Raw genomic sequence first — 27,792 nt, forward strand, 5'->3', positions numbered from 1 at the left:
TTTAATAATTTCGAATCCCCACCATCTACTGCGTCATGCGTAGCCCAATCTGCTGCCTAAGGACTTTAAGCGCACAGAATTTAAAAGAGTGAATCTAACTAAATCAACTGAAACATTCCGATAACAGCAGGTTGTCTTAATGGCGCTACACGAAATCACGTAATCTTAAGAAATTCCTTCCGATTTTGTACCGAAAAGGGACCACATTTTTAATGGTTCAGTAGTCTGACATTGGAACGAATGAAACGCAAGACTACTAATCATTCTGTAATGGTTGAGAGTTGCGAAAAAACCACTCAAAATAACATTTGAAGAAATCTGCTATATAACTCTTTTTTGATTCAGTCACTGCCTTAGCGAGGAGAATGCAGTGCTCACTCATGATTGAAAGAACGAAGGGGTCATTTGAACGTTGATGAAGGTGACGCCATATCCAACTTACGCAAGACATCAAATTAGTGGAACTAGGCGGTGCAACACCTAGTGTCAACGAGGTGCATTGTTCCACGTTTATTGCTGCAGCTTCTATGCCAAGCATAGACGGGCGCGAAAACGTGCCGAGTTCTTAGCATTAAGTGGATACGAGACTGCCAAAAGAGGGCTAATCATGTCACAGTATATTAACAAGAGGCCGAAGAAAATAAAGAAGAACAACTGGTGATTCTTGTCGCGATCCAGTTTCATACAATAATTACTAGAGCTAGTGCCTGAAGAAGCTGCAAGCGGGGTGCTTCAGCGAGCATGGGAATTGTGGGAAGCTCATGGATTTCCTTAAATTTCGTCCTTCTGGCTTCAAACGGTTTCGTGACAATTGTAAGCTCTTCATTTCCAACTGAGTATTGTGGAATGAATAAACATTTATCAAAAATTTCCTACCACACGATACGAACGGAGGACCTCTAGCACGGAAGCCCGATAGTGAAAGCATTATGCCTCGAATGTATGTATCGGATTGATGGATGGATGTTATGTGCGTCCCCTTTGGAACGGGGTGGTGGGTTGCGCCACCAAGCTCCTGGGATTTTATTGTCTAATGTCCTACCTATGTTAAAAAAGAGGACAGAAAAGGAAAAAAAAAAACCTCGTGAATTCCCATAACCAAAGTTTCTGAAGCCCTATTGTGAACTTTGTTTTTGTACGCCTCCGTTGTTTGTCGTTTCCCTACTTCCACCAATATTCCAATCGCCTCTCAGTAATCTCTATTGCCGACATGTTTACATCGAAACCCGGCGTAGAGCGCCCTTATGTATTTCTCGCTGGCAAGCCAGAGCTTTGAGACGCTTTGCGCGTTTCGTTTTGGCCACCTCGACAGGCTGAACCGCTGCAATTGGTAGAAATTGGGCGCGTTCGCCGAGTCTTCTCCTCCTGGTAAACAGTTGTTCTAAAATTTAGAACAATTAAGGCAGAAAAGCGTAATAAGCAAAGCCACAACAATGTATGATAATTCAAAAGCACGAATATCAGACAAATCGATGTACTACTGATCATTCCCATAGTGGCTGAGCGATTTCAGCGCCAGAGTTCCCTGTGGTAATTATTAGTGCGAAAGCTTAGGCTGTGTTCCAATACTCCCTATAGATGACTAAGTAGGGCGCTAAGTGGACGGCGGACATCCTAAAAATCGTCTCAATGCTCACGGAGACGTCGAAGTAGACAGCTTCACGAAGACAGCATCGAAGTCAAAAACGATGCAGGCTACTTTCCTGTCCAAACTAGCTGGCGGCTGAGCAGGACGCTTGGAAAACCGCCAGAAAGGTTGTCCGCGCACAAGAAAACGTAGACACGCTATCCTACGCTCTTAATGTAAGCTACATCATATAGTTCGTAGGTTTGAAGGTGCAAGTACTTAAAGTACAGAAATAATGTATGCTTTTCTCAACCTTTTCTTGTCGCCACGAGGTGGCATCATGTCGCAGAAGCGTCTTCCAGACGGCTCGAAACGTGCTTCATTATTTGGCCTCGAAGCTGTTTCCTTAGCTGCATACGTAGATTGTCTCCGATGCTGGCCAGAATGGGAACAGACCGATTATATCTCCCATCACGCCGAAAAGCCGATGTAGTTCGCATTGAGTGGGTAACACAAACGGCCGACGGCGCATGCAAATAGTTTACTATTTGCATGCGCCGTTAAAACACGTTAAAAAAGCTCGGATTGACGTGAAATTTCTCTCCGCAGTTTCCTGTAAACAGAGAAAATTAACGGCTTCGAAAGAAAAAGTTTGTAAATTTTGATGTGGGTGAAAATAAAACCCGGGCCTCTGGGATGCCAGACGAGCACGTTTCCCAGACACCACAGCGGCTCTACGGTTCGTGTTGACTAAAGGTGTGCCTAATGCGTGCGTCGCAGCCAAGTCGCAGCCATTGACGCAAGGCGTGACCTAGTGCGCGCACCATTAGGCACATGACGGCGCAGCTAGTGGGGAGGAGGTGGTGCCATGTCATGAGTATGTAAAAAGAGTGCGTATAATAAAAAAGCATTAATATCCAAATGAACATCTCCTCGAAATGAACGTCCACAAGCAACGTGCGAAAAAGAAACGTTTCACCAAAGGACTATAATGCTATTTCATTCCCACACGCGAATAGTCTCAATATATCTTTCAAACTTTCGTAGGAAACACTGTCCATGTCGCCACCGCTGCCCCTTAATTAGGGCGGAGTTCCCGCCATGTCATCATTTTCGCCTAGCGAGCTGCTGATTCCGCGGCAGCGCGCTGCACGTTTTTGGTCTCGACGTGAGCTGCTAATAAGAGCGCTCTAATATTGTCTCAGGGCGTCTTTTCTGGCAGCAGAGGGCATGTAAGAGCGACCCTGCAAGATACCGAGAACAACCTTCCTGCATAGTTCATGGAACACCTAGCTGTAGCTGTGGTTGCTGCTTCCTTCAGACGATGTTGTAGCCCATTTAGCGCTTCTTATATGGTGAATGAATAAACCAGCACATGGCACTCAATGATGGCGTTCCTCATAAGTACCATATATGGTCAAAATAATGGAGTGCGTCTAAAAGCTTATTCACGATGAGAAACTTCACAAAAAGGGGAACCGTGTTCGGCGTTTTTTACTCCGCGTTATCTCAGGAGCCGAGAACTTGAAGCGAAATAGTGCAGGATAGGGTAGGCGCCTTTTCCTTGTTAAAGCTAAGCCTCCTTCGAGTATTAGGCTAGAGCGCGTTAGCTCAGGCCGACCTCTCTGCCTTCTTTCAAACAAATTCTTTCTCTCCCCCAAGCTTCCTTGCCGAGTTCGAGGCAATTTTTTCTATATATCTAGCCTCCAATGCGGAGTGCGGTTCACGGGATTGGTGGCGCCATCTAGAAACGGAGTAGCGAATGAGTCGTGCACGAGTTTACCATCGAGCTTGATACGAAAAGAATCCGAGGACATATAAGCACTTGTTATGAGTTGTGAATAAGAAAGTATTAATGTCCAACTGAACAGCACAGGCCGGTCCTTCGAGCTGTGAACTCCTCGCGGGCAGGAGAGCGCGTTTCGAGTTGGCGTTGCCTAGGCGCCGTCAGAACGCAGGCGAGAGCATGCGCCGATAGCACAGGCTTCGGAGAGCGAGAGTGAGGTGGCGTCGCGGTGATGTCACGGCAGCGGGTGTTCGCTTTCGCTCACCTTTCTCCGTCGAGGCTCCAGCCAGCTAGCGCGAGACATCGTCACGAGCCCACCTGGCTCGCTCGTGACGTCGTGGTGTGCTCGTGACGTGGCGTCGCAGCCATGGAAGTTTCGCCGCTACAGATGTCGCCTCATTTATCGCTCAATGGGCCATTTGACGCTTTCTCTTCAATAATTAGCAGAGTAAATGGTGGCGATAGTGTCTACGGGAGGTGCAAGCACGGTGATTCAGCAAGTATGGGAGGACGGTTAGTACATGCCCATTTGCCTAAACTTAGTCCTTATGGCTTCAAATGCCAGTGTGATTTTGCAAGCTCACCATCTTGAACAATGTGCTTTGTTGTATATATAAAATAAACACTAATAAAATTCTCCGACAGCACGATTTGAATACAGGACCTCTAGCAGCACACAAGCGTGATAGTCAAACTATTACGACGCGAATGCATTCGACAAGCGGCAGAGAACAGCCTTTCTCGCAAGCAAGGCGGCGCGCTTTGATTCGCAGTTGCGCTAGCATAAACTGACGCATCATAAACACTAAGATTGCAAAGAACCTCTGAAAATTCAATATCCGGCCTGTTCTCAGCAAATTAAGTCATTTATTTCTCTAACATGCTGCTCTTTAGTGGTAATATTTATACTTCTAAAACCATACACTGTAAGCAAAAATTAGCCGAGATGGGAGTTTTATCGGCTTATCAGCCCCAATACCTCCCATGCCCCAAGCATTTACTCCGTCATAGCGGAGTGAAGGCGGCACATGTCTTCATTATACTCCGATAGGTTAGGAACGGAGTATAAAAACGACATGACACGATTATACTCCGCACGGAGTTTCAGGTCACGTGGTTGGAAACTCCCCACGGATTTAATAGCGACGTGCGTGCGTGTGTCAGCGCGCGTCCGTGTGAACCTTGTGAAGCTCGAGTGCCTTCGTTGGTTATTTCATGTGATCATTTGCCGAGAGAACGTATCATCAGTGCACCGACTAGCTGCAACAACCGTTTAGTGTTTTGTGTGAACGTGTCAAGGTTATTTGCACTCGCTGCTCAAACGCGCTGGTCGTCTTCCCTGGGTTGTACGCTTGAAAATCCGCGATAATATTTTCGGTGTCCGAGAAAACGCCAATGCGACAAGATGTCGTACGCCTGTGCAAGGCATGTTTAGGCTGTGTACAGCCGCTCAGTCTACGAGATCGCGCTGTTTGTACATTGAACGCAAAACAAGTCGTGGTATACAACTGTCGGTAGCAGTTCACAAACTTGAGCAAATTGCAGCAGAAAGTGCGACTTCTTCGTCACAGCGACGTTTACTAATCGAAACAGACGACGAAATGTATCACGCTGCCTCCTCGTTGCGTCGTCTGCAGCTGTCGCTGCCGCTTACCTGGCAATCCTATTGCAAAACCCAGTACCCAGTGTCCAATACAACGCCGGATTATGGGCCCGTGTCGCGCGGTGCATGCTGGGGCGCTAGTCAGGCACGGCGTACTGGTGCGAAAAAGAGCTCTAGCGCGTTAAATACGCGGTGCCCGGAAACGTATATATATTTTTATATTATAGAAAGCAATAAAGAACGTACTAGTGAAAAAAAAAAAAAAGAACGGATTAGGAATCGATCGATCGACCTTCAGATCCCAAGCGCGGTGCTTTACCACTACGCCATGACAGCAGCAGTGTTATCCGATGGATAATTTACCATATTTTAATTTGGCAGAGAAAGGTCTCGTACAGCTAGTAAATGTGTTTTTGCCCAGCAACTAAAACTCACGCCTGTACCAGAGAACTAAAGTTGCTGTTCTTATTGAGTAGTATGCTTGCAAGTGTCACGACATCGATTTGCACTTGCGATAGGTACTTTAACTACGAAAAAAAAGACCTAAATTAACCGCCGACCCGGGAAGCTGTATGGGCTGTTACTACTGATTTCGATAGCCGTTTCTTGTTCTTCAGGCATGGGAAATGCAACGTTTTCTAAGTTCAGTGATGCGATTCAATTGACACGTCCGTTTAGTCATATATCTTCGTCAGAGATATATGACTTCGGCGACAGCACGTATACGCGTCACATTGGCGCGCATCGCTTCTTGTACTGGCACCGTAGACACGAAAGAAAAAAAAACAGTTTATTTAAGAACACCAATGCGAAAGTTGAAATATGGAGTGATTTATCCTTGTTTAGACTTGTTGATTCCTGAGCCCAGACGCGCCGATAGCGTGCAGACGGACTCGGCGGATACGCCTGAGCTTCCGTGGGGACCACTCCGTGGTGGGGAGCGATCTCGGCGCGGGTAGCTGGCGAAAGCTAAAATGAGTGTATTTGAGCCCCAGAACCTTCTTTTAGTACGATAGGGAAAGTGGAAGCGCGCGAATCGCCTCAACTTCGTTGTCGGTGCGATAATATCAATCAGCGGTAGGCTTCGAACTCGGGGTCCGTTCGAGTGCGTCTGAACAACTGGATTTCATGTCCACTCCACAACACTGCTACAAATACCAGTCATATGTTACGCGCAAACTACTAAAAAACGCGGCGCCCTCTGCGTCTGCGTGATTTCGTTCAAGAATTTAGCTATCCGCCCAGTCAAAAGGGAAAATGCAAGAAAAACGAGAGTGATCTTCACTGTCAAATGTGCATGTATAAACAGGGCAACTTAAGAACCTTTGCACCAAGCTGCGACACGAAATAGAGTGTTATGACCCCAAGATATAACGTTATTTAGGACAAGAGACTAGTATCAAGCGATGAAATTGTATAAAGCACTTAATATTCAGCAGCAATCGTCCTCGCGCACTGGAACCAGCGCGGCACAAACACACCCAGCGCAGTTTCCAGTGCGAACCAGCGAACTGCAGCGAGAACCAGCGCCTGTACAGCACAAACCAGTGCGCCCGAGAGTCATGGCAGTGGAACCAGCGTCTCGTCCAGTGGGACCCAGCGTTCTCACGTGTCCCAGTCAGTCCCAGCGAGCGCCAGCGTCCCCATGTGCGATCCAGTGTCAAAAAACGTGCTGGTTTCACACTGGAAGGCACTGGAAGCAACAGAAGCAACAGACTTGAGCGGCGGCGCTCTCCGTCGCGTTCGGGAAACACCTGCTTTGCGCGCGATCCACCGTGCAACGCGTCGGAGTGGTTTCCGCGGCGATTCGTGTGGTATACGAACAAGCCCCTGCAAACACGACCAGAATACTTCGCAGCCAAGAAGCTGCAAACAAACGTCTATGCTCAGCACTCCTTCGTTTTACACAAAACGATCTTACTAAACACGAGTGTCGATGTTATGTCGACGCGATGTTATCAACGCGAGTGTCGCCGCAGCGGAGTGCCGTCTATTTAGGCTCCCCTTGCAGCCGCTGATATCGCTGGGAGCCACTAGGCTTAGAACCTATATTCGTCAGGACAATAAACGTCTCTACAATTTTGTCGTGTCTGATGAAAATGCCGCTGGCTGTCCTGACATGGTTGGCAGCGATGAGCAAACACACGCGCAAGCCACGCAAACCAGCGCGACTCACGATCGCTGTGCTGCCCGCCTATATACAAGTCGACTTGTATCGCGGATCTCGAGTTGTGACTAAATTAATTAACGTCGTGCCTCAGGGACGGGAGGGCCACATTTAAAACGCCAGGCCCTTTGGAGCTGGCTACTTATATAGGTCGAGGTGGTCTTCAAGCACAGTTGCCGAACCAATGAACCAAGAAGAATTGCCGTCAGCCGACATTGTCTGGCCATGACATAAACTGCCAACATATAATCCCGCATAATCACGTAACTGTAACCAGAGATGAGGAATAGTGTAACCTAGTGTCTCATGTTACCAAAGTTATATGTGCTATGCTGAATGAAATCTCTATAAGCTTACGCCAAGACAAACTGCCCTAATCTAACTAAACATAGAAAATTAAGGCTAAGCTTTAATAACATCAGCTTTACACGTGTGACAGGTGGGCCAGTACGTATTGATTCACCCTAGCTTATGGAACATGCTAACCTACCGAAACTCCTTCAAAGTGTAAGCTGCTATACCATATCTAATACCTGTCACACTGGACATTTTAATGTCATTAGATGCAAATTACATTCAGTGCAATAAATGCCATTCGACCTGTGGTGGTGGTACACAACAAAAATTGATGTCATTCGGTCATGATATCAATGGCAATCATTGCAAAAAAAATTGGTGAGAGAACAAGAGCAAGGTATATGTAGAATGTCTATGTAGAAAGTAAACTTATTTTAACATAAATATGGCGTGTCACTTCACCAGAATAACACGCATATAAAACTTCCAATTCCAGAATTTCTAGCCACTACAAACAAAAACATGGCTTGACCAGCTTAGTAGCCATAGCCAATAAATTGAAGACAAACAATACGGCTGACATGGCAGTGCTGGACGACGCTCGGTTGCAGTAGCCGAAGCAGTTAGTTGTGTGAACAAAGCAATCGGAGGAAGAGGCGAGACTGTCAAATAGATGCATACAGGCGCTCGACTGCTTGCAGTATGACTGACCAGTAAAGGGACAGCCGCCAGACGCCACTGAGGTGGAGAGTAAAATACATTTTGTGAAAGCCTGCCGTACAGCTTTCCTCTAGTCAAAATAGCAGATGCCTTAAATAACACAAAATTAATTACCTCTTTACATCACTGCTTCTGAAATTATATATGCTCAATGTCATTTTAGTCATTCGCCACGAGTGCAAAGCCGACTGATTTTTTTCAGATTCATTTGATTGCAGAAGTAATTCGATTCTAATGGCATTAAATATTGCTGCGTAACAACCGAATAATGTCATTCAATGCTAATGCCATTCGATTCGAATGACATTAAAATGTCCAGTGTGACGGGAGTATAACACAACCACTTGTGAGCCACTGGCGATGTTACCACTATCCATTCATCTTTAGAATGCTGATTAATTATGTTTCAGAATGATTGCATTAAATATGCTAGTGCTATTCCCAAGCCTGTGTGAATCAGTCACTTGTGAAGAAACTTTCCATTTTTCTGTGAAGTATGGGTTAGGTTGCTGCATCAGCTCAGATAGGGTACCAGAAATTGTTTCTACCCGTCAAATGACGAAACACAAGTCTACAGTTACCTTCATTGCCTTTACATTGCACTTATTGCGCAAAGTATAAATGGTATTGCAGCTTTCGAAAAACTGATTCAAAATCAGCTATTTATTTTGCATCCGTATTTTGCTCATGGTGCACATCTTTCTACAGAAATTGCTATATCAATGTCAGCAGTAGTAGCAAAACTAAGGTAGATCATTCTTGTCGCAGATTTTTAGAAAACATTTGAATATGAAGTGTATTGCAAGCAATCAGTGCAGGCTGAAATTATTTATTTGCTTCATGACTTACAAACAACAGGCGATGGAGGAATCAGATTTTGTGTATTCATATAAATACTTTGTACGTACAAAGTAACTATGCACGGCACAACATATAATACTCCTGAATTCATGTCGAAAGATTGTAACGCATACTGTTGAGTAATATCTCGTGTGTCTTTTTAACTCTAGAAGTCAACAATGCACCTATGAATTTTTTGTAGTTGGAACAAATGATATGAAGAAATCATATATACTAATTCAGATGAGTAGACAATTACATTTGCCTTTAACATAGTGCACAGCCCTCAGCACTGAGAACATGCTAGAGATATTGACACATCATAGCAAGATTCACATACTGTAACAAGTTTAGATATTTTGCTTTACAGCTCGATGTCCAGAGCTGGATTGCTATCATCTTGTAAAATTACCACTCACGCCAATTTTCAAGGAATAAAAAGCCGGGTTATTTCAGCCCCATTACAGATATTTATTTTTTTTATTATCAAGCAAGAACGTCTATAAAAGGCCACTCATTGAAGAAGGCAAACAAAACACAAAATTCCACAATCACAATGCAAGGTCATGCAAACGCCTCGTGGGTTCTATCGCAGATGCAGCTAAATCACAAAGATAACCAGGAAACACTACGTAATCGCGTTTATTCGCTGGAACGCACTGCAGCCACTTGGCTGCAAAAACATCGTACACCACCGTACATTTCTGGTACACACCACGTAGGACACATGTACGCTGCAGAGATATGTGTTTTTTTCTGAGGAATGTTCGTGAGTCGCACGATAAACACAGAAGGCACGAGCGACAAGCGCGCAACCCGCGTACATTGAACACACCGGCACGAAAGCAAATGCGGACGACACCGGTGTAACCTGCGCTACACGAGTGATGGACCCTGGTAGATTTGATGCTTTCCGACTGAAACAGCTACAACACGCACGGAAACATCGCACGCTGCACAAGCGTACACCTGATACCGTGTCAACAATTCCTGAGGCTACAGTTGATGTTGACGACAGCAGAAAGTTATTTAAAACGAAGTGACAACGCACGTAGCACGGGCAGGAGCTCATAACGTCATGAAAAAACTTCAATACAGCTGACTTGAAATGCGGATCTCGGAGGCCATACTTTTGCTGGCTGCATACGGCAGATGTTGTTCAAAATCGAAAATACGCCCTAAATTTTTTTTCTACAGTAAAGTATAGCGTGCAATATAGACGCTTCAATGTTAGTTTTTTTTTTGTCTCGCAACTATACGTAGTTGGGCGCAATACGGCACAAAATGAGTGGGTACTGGTTGATATTAAGGCATCACGGGGGCCACACAACCGCAAAGGTCTACAGATGACGCTCGCCCCATGCGATCGGTTGGTGGCGCAACCCACCACCCTGTTTCAAAGGAGACGCTCATAGCATTCATTCGTCTAGTCTGCTCTCTATTTTGCAACTGCCGGTCGCCGGGCGGTTGCGCGAGCCGTTGTGGCGTGTTTGTCTAATTGTGTGGTTTTGTGTTTGGTGTAACGAAATGTGACTTAGTTCGCGAACACAGAAGTGCCAGAAGATAGCTTGTGTCTCTCTGAAACTCGCCATATGCGTGGCGTGCCAGGCAAATGGGGACCAACGATTTTCATGCCCTGGAGTGCGTTCTCTTTTGTGTCTGGTTGTGGCAAGTTCGCTGGACGTCGCAAAGAAATAATGTGTATTATTAGCGTGCCTCAGCTCGTCCACTACGTAACGGCGTGTAGGCTGGGAGTCGACGCAGCACCAGCAACTTGGAGAGCGCTTTTCAACTGCGTCGTACCATTCAAAAGGTAAGTAATCGTGCTTGCTAACTACACGTGTATTGTGCGTGCTTCTCGTGTGTGCACAGAGTGCACGAGCGTAGAATGGAACCAATAGAACTGCCACGGCAACAGTGGAACCCGGGCTGATGCTCGCTGAGCGCTGGTTGTCAGAATTTAGCTAGGCAAGTTTATTGTCTTAATGCGAAATTGAAAATCATTATAAGCGTTTTCTTCCGTTGAGAAATATTACGTTCGGAAATAATCGTGTTCATCATGTGCGCCTGTGCGTGAGCTCCCGCTTTTCTGCTTAAGTTGCATAACAACGCTCATCTGCATTTTAACAGATTCTTACTGCAATGACGTTTCCTCGCGTATAAATGCTTCTACGTTGTAAATAATCTGTGCTTACGCGGTTCTGAATTTACGAGCAGTTTTAGAAAAAAAAAAACGTAAGCAGTCAAAGCTTGCAACAGGTACAGATTACTAAAAATTTTTAAGACAAGATGTGTTGACATAACTTATGCATAACTAAACATGACACGAGACAGTTGCTTAAACTAAGTCATGAAAAAATTGAATTGGTATGTAAACAAAGATTCTTTGTAATGTGTTGCTGCTGTGTGTGTGTTAAAAATTTTACGGTGATGAAGGGGTCCCTCTGTGGCCACCCTTCATTAATGCAAACATTATTTTCGTGACTATTTTTAAATGCTCCTTGCATGTGTTCACACTGTGACACCGTTAATGTGCCACTGCTATAAATTAACTGCGAACTTTCCGAACTTATTTTGTAGTGGCGAGGCCGTAACCCACACCAGTGTCCACATAATGGAGGAGCCAGCAGAAATGCAGGGAAACCTTGAATGACTGCCATAGCGCAGTGTGTAATCTGATTGCTTGGTTCAGGTATGTATGATGTGTATGTGTTCCAAAGAGTAGGACCTCAGTATCATTCGTGAATAAGTTTATCAACATATTACTCAACACAGCTTACTAAGTAGGCTAATATTTTTGCAACTTGCTGCTTATTTGTGTTCATAGCTGTTATTGTTTTCTATATAAAACTAGATCTAACATGTCCTGATGTTAAGTCTTTTTTCTTGCATCAATTGCTTGGCTGCAATTTAAATTTCATTTTTGTTTGACAGAATAGTTCTTGCGGAAACCCGCAAGGTGGAGAGAAGTAATTAATAAAGGGAAAATCAGACATCCACCCATTCATTGCAATTGCTACAAAAGAAACCCGTACAGGTTCCTCGAAAGAAAAGCCTCGAAGTTCAAGAAAAATTCGTCATGGTTTGGGACTTGAACCCGGGACTACTGCCTTTCCAGGGCAGCCACTCTACCATCTGAGCTAACCAGGCGGCTAGCAAATGGTAGGGTGAAGTCAAATTTTTCAACAGCTGACAAATTCTGTAAGATTTTCCCTTTATTATTTTTGAAAGAGCGTAGGTTTGGGCATGTTGGCATTCCATAACTTTTAGGTTTTTGGCGCACAGAAAGGGGTGAGAGACAAAGGTACGACGCGGACACAGCGCTAACTTCCAGCAATTGTTTTATTCTACGAAGCGGTACACATATATATAGGTAACAGACAACAGCGTACGCATGCGCATATGTACTGGTTTCTAATCAAATGAGACAGCAACGAGACATGTGTAATGGAAAGTTAAGATATCGAAGATGAAAAAGCGACCATGCATGGCCAAAAAATTTTGTGTAATTGCAAGATTAAAATGCCATCTCCGCCAAGCCACCCTCTGTGACGTTTAAAAAATCGAATTCTTTTTTTGAAAGATCGATTGAAGGCATGCTAACACAGATTATTGAAGCGGCGAAGATCGCTAGTTTGGGGAACGCTCGTGTTAGCGCACCTTCAATCGATCTTTCAAAAAAATAATTTGATTTTTTGAACGTGTCACAGAGGGTGGCTTGATGGAGATGGCATTTTAATCTTGCAATTACAAAAATTTTTTGGCTATGCATGGTCGCTTTTTCATCTTCGATATCATCTTAACTTTCCATTACACGTCTCGTTGCTGTCTCATTTGATTAGAAACCAGTGCATATGTGCATGCTTATGCTGTTGTCTGTTACCCATAAATATGTGTACCGCTTTGTAGAATAAAACAATTGCTGGAACTTAGCGCTGTGTCCGTGTCGTACCTCTGTCTCTCGTCCCTTTTTGTGCGCTAAAAGCGTAAAAGTTATTATTTTTGCTTAGTACACGGTGTATTTCTCACTTTTTTATTTTGGCTTTATTGTTTTGAAACTGTTTCCTATGCTGCAGCTTTTATTTCCATCTTCTTTTCTGTTTATTCTACACGCTTGTGCAGTTTCCGTGCACATAAGAATTCAAAGTGTAGTGGGACAACTATGTTGCATGTCTAAGCACATGGCATGCTTACCATTGTTTAACATTCATATTTGCAATTATTTATCTCTTGTTCCCAGAATAACTGCCACTGGCAAATACACATTTGATGAGTCTGAAATGATACATGAAGGTCATTATTCACTGTGCTGCAGTTACTGCTGTAACATATGGGTAACAGCACAAACATGATCAGAAGAAGGGGGACACATACACATAGTGCTGGCTAACAACTGGTTTTATTGACAAGGATAGCACACCTTATATATGCCAGTGAAGCAAAGGAAATGAAGGGGAAAACACGTCAAGGGTGATAGCGTGCTAACCACGCAAGCACAATACAGCCAACCAAGCGCAACAATATGCAAACAATTATTTTTCTTTGCCGTCTGAAGCCCCGGTAGCCACATGCAGAAGATCAAATTCAGCATCACAGGGAGCAAGGGAAGGGGTGCTAAAGCACCTGCTACCAAATTTTCTAATGTAGTAGGCTTCTAAACTGATGCGTGCGGTCGTGTCACTGCCCTTCCCTAGAATCGTCTCTTTCAACCAGGCCACCCAATCAGTATACTTGCTAACGTTCGCAACTAAATGTGCATATTTATCATCTAGTTTCTTCTTTTTTTTTCACTTTTTTGAGCGTGTTCCCCTAAACGGTCATTGACACAGCGACCAGTTTCGCCGACATAAACCATCCCACATGACATGGGGATGCAATACACCACTCCAGTGGAACATTTTACTAACAGCGGTTGGTGGTCCTTCTGGCATCCACGTTTTCTGGCGTTAAAGATATGTGGACACAACTTTCCCAGCTTAATTGGGGCAGAGCAACAAATTGACACGCCGTGCCTACTTGCCACCTTCTTAAGATTGTGGGAAAATTTATGGATGTAAGGGACCACCTCTGTCTTACGTGCCTTCCATTGATCCTCAGCCATTGTACTTCCTGATCCTCACTTGAATTTTGGAAGTAGGATTTCAGAAATGGCAGTCAAGACCATGATGGGGAACCTGCAGCCAAAGGCGGCTTGCCTGATTATTAAACATGGGCTTAATTAGATGTGGGCGCGATTTTTGGAGAGCTGATGCCATTCACAACACCGCTATACCTCTCTTAATTGTCTTGGAGTGTGCCGAGTCAAAGGGCAGCAACTTCTTAGCTCGTCGGTAGTAGCCCCAGCAAACATGTCCATCACAGAACATGATTTCTAGGTCTAAAAACTAAACTTGAAAGGTCCGGGAGTTCATGGGTGAAACGCAACCCATGTATATGTTTGCTAAAAATGGAAAATATTTTGCCTAATGTAGAGGGGTAGGGGAAGGTAGGCTGCTTTTTTAAAAGCACTAAAACATTATCAACATACCTCAAAAATTTTAAAACCGGGATCCATTAAACATCTGTTCCAGTGCATTTTCCACCTTGGCCAGAAAAATGTCAGAAAGAATAGGGGCTACGCAAGAGCCTATGCAGATGCCATGTCGCTACAGAAATGACTACTCGTCAATACAATAAATGTAATTAATTTAGGGAAAATGAGGTATCCACCAAATCATAGCAATTGCTACAAAGGAAACCCATGCGGGTTCCTTAAAGAAAAGCCTCGCAGTTGAAGGAAAATTCGTCCTAGTCCGGGACTAGAACCCAGGACCACTGCCTTTCCAGGGCAGCCACTCGACCAGCTGAGCTAACCCGGTGGATAGCAGGTAGTAGGGTAGCAGATGTCAATCGTAGCAATTAATTGCTACGATTGAGTGGATGTCTCATTTTCCCATAATTAATTACTTATCTCCACCTTGCGGGTTTCCGCAGAACTATTACCACAATAGAAGTAGAGTTCAAATGAAACTGCAATAATGATAGAAAGTTATGAACGGACAAACCGACAGTGTTCTGGAAGGATACGTCGCCATTATTTTCAATGCAGTCTTTGATACATGCTAGCAGTTGATTCTGCGGAACAGAATGAAACAAGTCCTGCACATCTGCTGAAAAACCGAAACCAACATGATCATTTCCCTCTAAAATCTACTACTGCGACTGATTGCTTTAGAAGAAATGGGTCGTTCAAAGCTAGCGTCTTCAGCTTCTTAGCAAAAACTGGCTAACACACTTCTGCCACGATCCCTCTTCACTAACAATAGTGCTAAACGGAACTTCGGGCTTATGTGTCTTGGCTGTGAAAAACCCCCTCAAACTGTTCCCTCTGCTGTTAGATATGTCCCTGGCAAACTTTTCGAGGTCTAATTGCTTGCAAAACTCTACGAACTTGGTTTTTACTTGCACTTCACTTTTCTCTCCAGGGTCAAAGTTCTTATTAGCCGCTACCAAACCTTTTTCATTGTAAGTTCCCTTGGGTAAAATAATGAACCCGCCCTGTTTGTCAGCTTGCATAAGCATCAGGTTGTTACTCTTAAAGAAAGAGATGTCATTCAACAATCTAGTACAGTACCAGTCCGGGGTTTTCGGAGCAAACTTTCGCAGCCAGTCAATACCTTCAAGAAGGCAGCTGTCCCGATTATCATCTTTTCCTGAGTGGCCACTTTTCGATTCATTGCAGTGATATCATGCACAGGAACATCAGCTTGGACCCCAAATTTGGATCCTTTCTTCAGATGTTGCATAATCTTCTCTGGTATATGGATGTCCCCCATGACGCTGACATTGCTTCCATCTTGCGTCATTTTCTTGTCTCCTGTACAACAGAGCAACATATTCAAGATGCACCTCCACCTGCACTCCATGAGCTGTGCCACTAGGCGCTTCAAAGATGCGAGCTTCTTAATCACAAGCCGGTCAGGATGGTCCTTAAATCACAGAAGGTGCAACTTGTCCTGAGCGACTTATTCTGCAAAGTCTTTTCACGTGCCCCCACGCTGGTTTCACAGGGCCGAAGAGGGCACTTACTTCGTTATGGACGAGTCATTTCCGGATAGAAAAGGTGAACTGTCTTGACTAGCATGTTGCATGGGCGATGTGACTGAGTAGGAGGTTGATGGTGGAAAAGGAAGGTGCCTTACAACCTTACAAGAGGAAGGAAAGACACTTCACCTTTTGCATCCGGAAAGGACTCGTCCCTAATGAAGTAAGTACCCTCTTCAGCCTTGTGAAACCAGTGTGGGGGCATGTGAAAAGATTTTGCAGAATAAGTCACTCAGAACTGTGACAACAAGTCCAACTTTTACAGGACTGGTTCCATCTTCTGTGTTTTAAGGACCATCCTGATTGGCTTGCGATTAAGATGCTTGCATCTTGAATGAGTTGCTCCGGTGTTCAGGAGGAAAATGACGCAAGATGGAAGCAATGTCGTCATGGGGGACGTCCACATACCAGGGAAGATTATGCATCATCTGCAGAAAGGATCCAAATTTGGGGTCCAAGCTGATGTTCCTGCACATGATCTCACTGCATTAACTTGGAAATTGGCCACTCAGGAAAAGATGATAATTGGGACCACCGCCTTCTCAAAGGTGTTGACTGCCTGCTAAAGCTTGCTCCAAAAACCCCGGACTCGCACCATAGGAGATTGTTGAATGACATATCTTTTTTTAAGAGCAACAACCTGATGCTTACGCAAGCTGACAAAGAGAGTGGGCTCGTCGTATTACCCAAGTTAGAGAGAGAAATTTATTTACAGAAAGGCAGAGAGGTCGGCCTGAGCCATAACTTGCTCTGGCCTGCTACTCTACACTGGGGAAGAGGGACGGGGAGGGAAAGGGCCGATGAATGATGATGGTATAAGGAAGAGATGCGTATATACAAATTCAGAGTTGTGGCCTCTCTAAAGCCGTGCGTCCAGCCCAGTGGCTTGGAGAAAAGCTACAGCGGCTCTTGTTACCAGGGCTGCGCTGTTTGCATTAGGCCAAGGACCTAAAAGAAACTCGTCCGATAGCGGTCTCTCATGGATCTTTGCAATGGAAGAGGCAAGTTGCTGTCGTTCTTGCGCGTAGGTGGGACACACACAAAATATATGTTCAAGTGTTTCTGGCACCTCACAGCATTCAGTTTGGGCTAGTATCACTGGCACCTATCATATGTCTATAACGGTTGGTGAATGCGACACCAAGGCAAATCCGGTGCACCGTGCTCGTGTGGCTTCTTTTGAGCTTGTGAGGCATATGAAATTTCATTTCTTGGTCCCATTTGTGTAACCGCTTGTGTCGTCGATCTGGTTAGGTTCAGTGTTCTAACGTAGAGTTGCGGTTTATGCGACGAAGTAGGACGTTTGTGTCTGTACGTGAGAACGGAATGCGTACTTCACAAGCATTATCTAAAGCAGTTTTCACTTCAGCTTCTGCCTGTTCGTTCCTGATCAGGCCACAGTGTGAGGGTATCCAGTGAAAGGTGACATTGTGGCCATATCTAGTTGCCGTTCTGTAATTTCTATAGCCATGGAATAATACGGGCCCCGTCTGAGGGCACAGTCAATCGTTTGAAGAGCTGGCTTACAATCGCAGAATATTGTCCATGCGTGAGGAGGCTCCTCAGAGAGAAATCTAAGTGCCTCCCGGATAGAAACAAGTTCTGCGGCAGTTGATGTTGAGCTATGGCCTAGTTTAAACCGCCGAGCAATGATCATATGTGGAATGACGAAGGCTGCAGTGGAGGCATATGGTGTGACAGAGTCATCGGTATACACGTGTGCAGTATCTCCGTACTTTGTAGAAATGTGCCACAGGGTGAGCTGCCTGAGGCCAATAGATGCAACGGATATGACTTTTTAGTAATTCCAAGTATCTGCAATGTAACGACAGGTTTAGGCAGAACCCACGGGGGTATTCTTGGAATACAGGCGGGAGAAAATCTCGATTGCAAAACGCGTTGATGGCGCGATATAGTCCTTGAAAAGCTGGAAACTGGGTGGGTGGCAGGGAGCGATGACAGAGGATGGTGCCTGTGTCGGGTCAACATGCGAAGGTACATTCGAAGAGGCTCGCAGAGCAAGTATACCCCAATATGACAACTAAGAGCTTCCGCTATTGTTCCATTGGTTGACGTGCATCATGGGAGGCCTAAACATGTGTGCAATGCTTGAGCTTGAATGCTCTCCAGCGCACGCACACAGCTAAGTCTCATGCCTGAGAGCGCCGGAATGATGTACCGTATATACCCTACGAATAGTGCTTGGTACAATTGGAGTAACGACGACTCCGAGGGGCCCCATCTTGTTCCTGCAACGACGCGAAGGACGTGAACAAAACTCTTCAGCTTTGACTTCAGTGCGGCGACGTGTCTTGACCAAGAGAATCCCCGGTCTATGACTACACCAAGGAATCTGTGGTGTGTAACCGTAGGTATCGCTACTCCGTTAATGATTATCGGATACCTGGTCATTTGTTTTCGCGTGAATGTAATCACGGAACATTTTTCTGTTGAGAGTTGGAGGCCTTGACGCCGCAGATACTTAGCTGTGATTGTCACTGCACGTTGAAGCCTAGCACGCATTTGGGGACAGGTGGCTCCAGATGTCCATATGCATATGTCGTCCGCATAGCGCTAATCTTCACCGTGCTAGGAAGTTCGGATGCAAGGCCAATCAATGCAGCATTGAAAAGAGTTGGACTGAGAACTCCTCCTTGTGGAACACCTCAATGTATATGGTACTGTCCGGTGTCGCCATCACTTGTCGGCATATACACCGTGCGGCCACTGAGGTAGCTAACAATCCATGCATATAGCCGGCCACCGACGTCTAAATCTTCCAGTGCATCAAGGATTGCATAATGGAGTACATTGTCGTATGCACCCTTAATATCCAGAAAAACAGCTCCAACTAACCGACGGCGACTTCTTTCTTGTTCAACAGTGGATACCAAGTCAATAACACCGTCAATGGAAGAACGGCCTCTTCTAAATCCATGCATAAAATCGGGAAAGCAATTATTTTTCTCTAGAAACCATTCCAGCCTTGACAAGACCATTCTTTCCATTACTTTGTCGACGCAACTGGCTAAGGTGATCGGTCTGCAGGAGGAGAGCTCGTTAGGGTATTTCCCCGGCTTAAGCAGGCCTACAACGCAACTGCATTTCCAAGAATCTGGAACATTTCCTGTCTCCCACGTCATATTATAATAAGATAGAAGAAGACGTCATGATTCGATGCCAAGATGGGTCATGTCGGCACCAGGACCAGACGGAATCACATACGTTACCCAAGGGAATTTACAATTAAAAATGTTTGGTAGCGGCTAATAAGAACTGTGTCCCTGGAGAGAAAAGTGAAGTGCGAGGAAAAATTAAGTTCGTTGAGTTTTGTAAGCAATTATACCTTGGAAAGTTTGCCAGGGACATATCTAACAGCAGAGGGAACAGTTTGAGGGGGGTTTTCACAGCCAAGACACACAAGCCCAAAGTTCCGTTAAGCACTATTGTTAGTGAACAGGGATTGTGGCAGAAGTGTTAGCCAGTTTTTGCTAAAGAAGCTCAAGGCGCTAGCTTTAAACGACCCATTACTTTTAAAGAAATCAGTCGCAGTAGTACAGTTTTTAGAGCGAAATGATCATGTTGGTTTCGGTTTTTCGGAAGACGTGCAGGAGTTGTTTAATTCTGTTCCACAGAATCAACTGCTGGCATGTGTCAAAGAGTGCATAGAAGATAACGGCGACGTATCCTTCCAGAACACCGTTGGTTTGGCCGTTCATAATTTTCTATCTTTATTGCAGTTTTATGTGAACTCGACTTTTATTGTATTTGACAAGCAGCTGTTTTTGCAGTGCGATGGCATCTGCATAGGGTCTTGCGTAGCCCCTAATCTTTGTGACATTTTTCAGGTAAAGGTGGACAACACACTGGAACAAGTGTTTAATGGGGGGCCAGTTTTAAAAATTTTTGGGCATGTTGACACTTATTTGGTGCTTTTATAAACAGCAGCCCACCTTCACCTACCCTCTACAGTAGGCAAAGTTTTATCTATATTTAGCAAACATAGACGTGAGTTGCCTTTCACCCTTGAACTTCCGAACCTTTCAATTTTAGTTTTTATACGTAAAGATTACGTTCAGTGATGGACATGTTGGCTGGGCCTCCAACCCACGGGCTAAGGAATTGCTGCCCTTTCACTCGGCACACTCCAAGACAATTAAGAGAAGTATACAGGTGTTGCGTATGGAATAGGCTCTCCAAAAATCGTGCCCACATCAGGTTAAGCTCAGTTTTCATAATCAGGTAAGCCGTCTTTTAGCTGCAGGGTTCCCCATCTCGGTCTTGACTGCCATTTCAGAAGTCCTCCTTGAAAAGTTCAAGTGTGGATGTGGAAGTGCAATGGTTGAGGATCAACTGAAGGCACCTAAGACAGAGGTGGTCCCTTACATCCACAAACTTTCCCACAATCTTAAGGTGGCAAGTAGGCACGGTGTGCCAATTTGTTTCTATGCCCGAAAGGAGCTGGGAAAGTTGTGTCAACGTATATGTAATGCCAGAAGAAGCGCCAACCGCCGTTAGTAAAATGTTCCACTGGAGTGGTGTATTGCATCCCCATGTCATGTGGGATGTTTTCTGTCCGTGAAATTGCTCGCTGTATCAATGACCGTTCAGGGGAACACCCTCAAAAACTGAAAAAAAAAACCACTAGATGAGAAATATGCACATTTAGTTGCGCACGTTAGCAAGTATACGGATTGTGGGGCCCAGATGAAAGTCACGACGATTCTAGGAAAGAGCAGTGACAAGACTGCGCACATCAGTTTAAAAACCTTCCACATTAGAAAATTCGGTAGCAACTGTTTTAGCACCCCTCACTTTGCTCTCTTTGATGCTGAATCTGATCTTCTGGGTGCGGCTATCGGGGCTTCAGATTGCAAAGGAAAAGAAAAATAATTGTTTGCGCTTTGTTGTGTTTGGTTGGCTTCATTGCGCTTGTGAACTTGGCACGCTGTCACCCTTGACATGATTTTCCCTTTCATTTCCCTTGCTTCACTCTGGCATATACAGGGTGTCCCACATAACGTGAGCCAAGAATTTAAAAATGAAAGGCACGTGTGAAGGGAATTGAACGAAACCCATACTATTCGCAATAGCCTATAGTAACTCAGACAATTTTTTGTTTTTCCCATAACTTGCAAATTAAATAAGTTTAATTACAGAACTTTTAGTTATTGGCTGAGGACCCCAAGTATGATACGCAGATTTGTAGAGCACCTTCACAAACCACCGATCAAGTTCTTTCCTTTACTAAATGTCTCGTGTAGTCCTTTTTTCCTGGTTGCAAAGAAAGCCCATGAAATAAGAAGGCCACGTGATGGAGCATAGTGGTATTGTGCTGTTCTGAAGCATGCGTTTGGTGAACAAGGTTGGCTGCATCGTGACTGGTGATGAGAAAGTGGCAGGGCATTCTTTATCTCATTAGCACCGCTTCGCCTGCAGCACGCATTTACGCCATCATCCGACGGGAGCCGACCTTGTTCACCGAAGGCACACTTCAGAGGAGCACAATACCACTGCGCAAGCACTCTGTCACGTGCCTTGTTTCATATTTCGCGGACTTTCTTTGCAACTCAGAAGAAATGACTATGTGAGACGTATCGTTAAGCAAACAACTCGATCGGTGGTTTCTGAACGGCCTCTACGAATCTGTGTGCCATACTTGGGGTCCTCAGCCGATAATTAGAGTTGGGTAATTAAATTTAATTAATTGGCGAGTTATGGGGAAAACAAAGGATTGTAGGAGTTACTATAGGCTATTGCGAATAGTATGCATTCGGTTCAGTTCGCTTCCAACGTGCCTTTCATTTTTAAAAAAAATTCTTGGCTCAAGTTATGTGAGACACCCTACAAGGTGTGCTATCCTTGCCAATAAAATCAGTTGTTAGTCAGCACTGTGTGTACGTGTCTGCCTTCTTGTGGTCTGTTTGTGTTGTTACCCATATGTTTCGAGATGAACCAACTCTCCCAAAAGGAAGTATTGATGACGTTACTGCTGTACTAAGGTGTTTTCTAGTAAGCTTGATTTTTTTCTCTCCCATAAAAAAAACATTTTGGCAAGCTATGCCCATTCATGCAAATAGCCATTGTAGCAGCTAAGAGTCTATGTCCAGTTACATTATTTTTCACTTTAAGTAAACACAGTATAGATCACATAGTTAGCTGATAGATCCGTGTATTGATGCTCAATCATTAAAGAACACTATTTCATACATAGTGCTAAATTGTCTGGTTGCTTTTGCTGTAGCATTTGCTCGTTGTTGCTCATCAAATGAATTTAATTTCAACCGCACCACATAGAACATTCCGATTGGCACTTCTGTAATTTTAATAGTGATAATCAACCAGCAAGCCCTAATTCAACAGCTGTCATGAATAATTTCTAATACTTTGGGTCCCTTTTCGTGTTGTTCTGTTTCACACTATGTATTTGGTCAGCGCAGTGGGCATTCTTATATTCAATCTGCTTGGTGCTGTTGAGGTCAGAATATCTATAACCAGCAAGTCTAAATTATAATGCTATCAATAAAACTTCGATTACTGGGCAGATGAAAGCATTTTATCTCATTCTAAAAGTATCTTTGTTGTAACCACCAGTGTCTAGAGCAAGCATCATATGCACAGCAACTCATAATAAGTTTTTAAGTTGGATGGGCGAGTATCTATAGCTAAGTATACCTGTGCATATACTTTCTACATATTAGCTAGTGTTTTAGCCACACGAAACAGCCTGTGTTTGCTGAAGTCAAATTTATGATTGATGCACCTGCTTTTTTTGTTGTGCACTTACACTTCTGTGGTCTCTTAAGCACTGTAGTCGTGTGACAGCTGAAGTATTGCAGTAGTGTCGAAGTTAGCGTGCTACACTATGCCGACACATACCTATCACCGTATTCGTGCATTTTCCGAGAACCAGCTGTGTTCACTAGGTGAAATTTGTAGTGTCCTTATGAGTTTGCCATTCAGTTCATGTAACTTTTCAGGACAGAATTTGCACAGGGAGGGAAGGGAGACCATACAACATGACTGCTGCTAACAACTGTCTCTCTGTTTCATGGAAGGATTAAAAATAACAATGTCACTGGATATGTGCTTATATTGTGCACAAGTTCTTTCAGAGGGAAGATGTAAGTTGTGATATAAAGGCATTAAACCACGATAAACAGTATTTGCATAAAAAGAAAAGTAAATATGTGCAGAATAATTTCTATCCCTTGTCATCTCGAAAGGACGCTTTTCTTGCATTGACAATGAGGGCTGGCTAACACGTCTTATTTATGTGGTACGCCTCACTGATTTCTCTCGTCAATTCTTCACCGTGGATGAGAACAGATGAACGATCTTAATTTAGCCTGAGGCCCTATCGCAGCAATGCACGGTCAAGTTGGACGAGCATACTAGTGATTTCTTTGGCACACATTTGGCGCATTTAGCTATGGCCAGTCTGCCCTGTGTACATTTGACCACATGTGAAAGGAATACAGTACACTGCCTCTCACACGCACTAGACAAACTTGCTTTAACCAAGCAAACCTTGTTTGCCTGCTCGCCTTTCTAAATTCACTTGTGGACTGTTGTGCATGTGTATACATATGTATGTGTGTTCAAATGTGTATCCCTAGCAAGCAGTCTACAAGCGAATTGAGAAAGGCACCCAGGCTAGGGAGGCTTGCTTAGTTAAAGATACCACCAAATTTGTCTTGTGTACGTTAGCAGTAGTGTAGTCTATTCCTTTGATCATCTGTATATTTGGTCAAATGTACATTGGGCAGACTGGCTGGTGCCTCACATGCACCCAGGAGAGCACCATATGTGCCACATGACAATGCATTGACATGACTGGTGCTATGCATCAGATTTAGATTGTTCATCTGTTTTTTTCACCTCTGGTAACTGAATGGCCAACAATAACAGTAAGGAATATCAATTAAATACTGGGACGTGTCAGTCCGCTCTAATTATGATTGTGTGAAAAAGAGGAACACTCTCTAAATGACACAGAATAGCAATCACTCTGTGCTTTCTAATTCTATTTGTTATGCAACATTTGCCCTCATTCTAAAAGAACGTTTGTGCAGTACAAGTGCACATGCAGTGTAAATATTTTCTGTATTCTTTCCATAAAATAAACATTTAAACATTGAATTGGTAGCTTTTGTGCGCTGTGGTCTCTCTTCTGTCCCTTGTGTTGTATGCAAAAGTTAACCATGAACATGCACCAACTTTCTCAGTTACTCGTCAGTCAGTGTTGATAAACTCACAATGTTTCCAGCCAGAACATTCTTACCATTTATGTCACATCCAGTCAGTATAGTACTACTCTGGCTTTTCATAAAGCATGCTAATATGTACTTCTGCATTTATAGTTTATGTAATGATAGCCTAACAGCACAAGCCAAAAGTTGTAGAGATACAAGCCGTCTAATTGCTCAGAGGGTGATCAGAGGTGGATACTAAGAAAGCTCTTCTGATTGGCTGGTACAACCTGCACCACACAGTAACTTTCTCTTGAGCGACTTGGTCTTTGCTAAATGCCATGCTGTTGTAGTGCAACAAACTGCAAAAAGAAAGATACAAAAGGACAGAAAGAAGGGAAAGAAAGATGGCACTACACTCACAACTGTTTATTAGGCACAAAACTTGCTACATATATATTGCGCACACTCTTGACATCAGGGGCAGCAAAAAGAGCAAGTGACAGGTCATGTTGTTTGTGTGATACCCAACAATTTCATTTCCACATCATATAAAAAACATATGTTTGACTAACACATGCTTGACCACTGATCTGAATGTAATATGCCTCTAGTAGTTCCCGCGCGGTTTTATCTCTACTCTTACCTGGGATTCTCACCTCAGAAAAACGTGGCTTGCAGGAGCACGATTTGCAATGTGCAGAGAGATGGGTGTTCATATCCTTTTTTAAATTTTTTTGTTCCCTCATTCGGTCATTCACACAATGGCCAATCTGCCCGACATAGGTTTTCCCATAACTTAACGGTGTCTGGTAAACCACGTGGACCGCTTTTCCACATAGCTTTTTTGTCTAGTTTCAAGCATCATGTCCAGCAGCTTTTAAATGCCAGATTTCCTCATTCGGTCATCACCTAGTGGCAGAAACCTCGCTGCAGCAACTCAAATGTAACAATAATCCGAAGGGGAGTGAGGGAAGTAAGCACGATTCCCAAAGAAAGGCTCAAGTGGCACCTTATTACCACAGGGTGAGCCACAGCCTCAAGGCGGCAAACAGGTATGAGGTACCTGTTGTTTTCTTCCTCGAACACGCTGTCTTGCCTATGTCCCCGAATCATAGAATGTGCAGTGCAAATGTACGAAGTCAAACATGCAAAGTGCTACGTGGAAAAGTGTTCCACTGCTGTGGTTTACCAGATACATGTACCGCTAAGTTACAGGAAAACCTACATCGGGCAGACTGGCCGTTGTGTGAAAGACTGAATGAAGGAACATGCAAAGAATTTAAAAGCGCATGTGAATGCCCATTTTTCTGCGTATTGTATACCGTGCTGCTGTACTGTAAGCCAAGTTTTTCTGTGGTGAGAATCCTAGGTAAGAGTAGCGATAAAACTGCGCAGGAACTGCTAGAGGCATGTCACATTCGTATAACTGGTCAAGCGTGTGTTAGTCAAACATCTGTTTTGTTATATGATGCAAAAAGAAATTGTTCGGTTTGACGCAAACAAGATGACCTGACACTTGCTCTTTTCTTCCCCTGATGTCGAGAGTGTGCGCGGTATATATGTAGCAAGTTTTGTGTCTAATAAACAGTTGAGTGTGGCGCCGTCTTTCCCTTTTTTCTGTCCTTTAGAACCTTTCTTTTTCCAGTTTTTCGTGCTACACCATGCCGTACAACCTGTACCACTTTCTACGCTTCACAAAGCTGAAAGTCAACTTGGGCTCACTGAAAGTGGTTGTGTATTGCTTGTGTAGTCTCTTTAAAGATTACTTTCAAACAGAGGTAAGCCATATAATTTTGTGTGGAGCCCCTACACTAATGCCACTGGACATACTTCTTTTTGCTGCCAGCAGTTAGTGACATAAAACCAATGGCTGATTGCACAAACCATAAAGATGCATAAAAAAGGCTTGATGTCAGATTTCTCAGATTCCTGTAAACAAAGCAAATTAGCTGCTTTAATGAGAAAGTTTGGCAGACTGGGTGGGAATAGAACCTGGGGTGTGAAACAAGGACACTTCTGTGATGCCACAATATCCATGTGCTTTTGGAAGTAACCGTTGCAGATGTAAATGCTACTGAGGGTGAGCTTTGTGTTGTGCCAAGAACTAGGTCCTTAAAAATCGGTTGTCAGTCCCTTTAAGGTGTGCCTACTGTGTGTGTCATATTGTGCACGTCACATTGCAGCCATCTGGTTCACTAAAGATGCTTTCACGTTCCCACACCTAAGCAGTCTTAACGTGTCTCTGCCCTTTTATTGCAGGTACACCTAGCAAATGTATACATTGACGAGGAGTGGCACCTGCTCTAGTGCCATGGCTAGGACTCCCTGTTCTGCAAAGAACTGGCGAAACTGGTGTGGGGAGTTCTGGCACTCAGGATAGGAGCATCACAGGGGCTCTTTGGTGGTGCTTCCTGAACGACCGCAATTTCATTGAGAAGCCGGCATTGAGCCTCCATAAATTGGAAGCTGTGGACAGTATCATCGACATTGTTTCAAATTTGTTTGTGTAATGTTTGTAACAATACATGTATTACAGTGAAATGATTAATTTTCCAGATGCACTTGATGCATATCTTTCGAGATGTGGTGCCCCTGAGGAGGAGAAATCGCGGTGCTCAAAATGAACTGTAGCCTAGCAGACATGCTGAGAGAAATTAAGTAAGCGTGTAATTGCAAACGTGTACATGCAGTAAACCTCATTAATTTGAAGTCGTGGGGGCCATGCGAAATGTCAGGACTAAGCAAACGCAACCAAAATGGTTTAAAATATATTTGTTTCGGCTTCCCACGGGAGCCTTGTTCACAATGAAACCAGCAGCAGAGTAGGTAGCGTTCTTATCTGCAGCTCAAAACATGATTAAGGTACTTGGCAAACATGGACACAGATGATTAGAGATTCAAGATAAAGACACGTAAAATGATTTCATTCCTTAACAATCAAGCGATATTTTTCCTAGCTAATTGTGACGTAGTTGCGCAGAGCTCGGCCAGGGCATTCGATGCAAAGTATCGTTTCTGGACATCATTCCTGTGCTGTTTAAGTCTTTTTTTAGAGTTGCCGGTTTCTCCGATGTAGTCATACCGACAGTTCGCACACCGAAGGACCTACACTACGCCTGGGAACTTGCCCTTTTTCGAACGGTCTTTCACATGCATGAGCTCGTGTTTACGTTTTGGAACATGCACAGCCTGCACATCATATGACCACAACGCATGCAAGGGTCTCGCTTATGCAGGGGACATATGGTATTGAAGCCCATTTTTCGGGGGGTCCAGGGTGGGTGGGTACTGCGCAAGCCAGCTGGCACCCTACTGTGTCAATGGAGTACTCAGGGTATCCACAAGCCATCAATTCCCACTGCACAAGTGAATTGCCTGCCATGTGGTCTTCTGCTGTTGTGCACACATTTTTCACCCAACGAAGGAGAGAGCAGATTACAGACCTCTTTTGCGAAGCAGGGTGCACCAATGTGTAGTTGAGGTAGCGCCCCGTGTGAGTTAGCTTCCTAAACACCTCGAATAACAGGTTTGGCC

The 27,792-nt window shown here is 44.2% G+C and overlaps 1 protein-coding gene and 1 long non-coding RNA gene across 2 annotated transcripts in view; both read left to right on the top strand.

Annotated features, from left to right (window-relative positions):
* LOC142563599 (ipis-1-like) overlaps positions 1-27,792 on the top strand; it is an 86,427-nt gene that overhangs the window by 41,394 nt on the left and 17,241 nt on the right. The window lies entirely within an intron of this gene.
* On the top strand, positions 10,462-26,815 carry LOC142563598 (uncharacterized). The gene is made up of 3 exons (XR_012824350.1): positions 10,462-10,793; positions 11,561-11,672; positions 26,518-26,815. It is a non-coding gene; the product is annotated as an uncharacterized LOC142563598 (long non-coding RNA).

The sequence above is a fragment of the Dermacentor variabilis genome, chromosome 11 (genome assembly GCF_050947875.1).
Source record: "Dermacentor variabilis isolate Ectoservices chromosome 11, ASM5094787v1, whole genome shotgun sequence".
In the NCBI taxonomy this organism is placed as follows: domain Eukaryota; kingdom Metazoa; phylum Arthropoda; class Arachnida; order Ixodida; family Ixodidae; genus Dermacentor; species Dermacentor variabilis.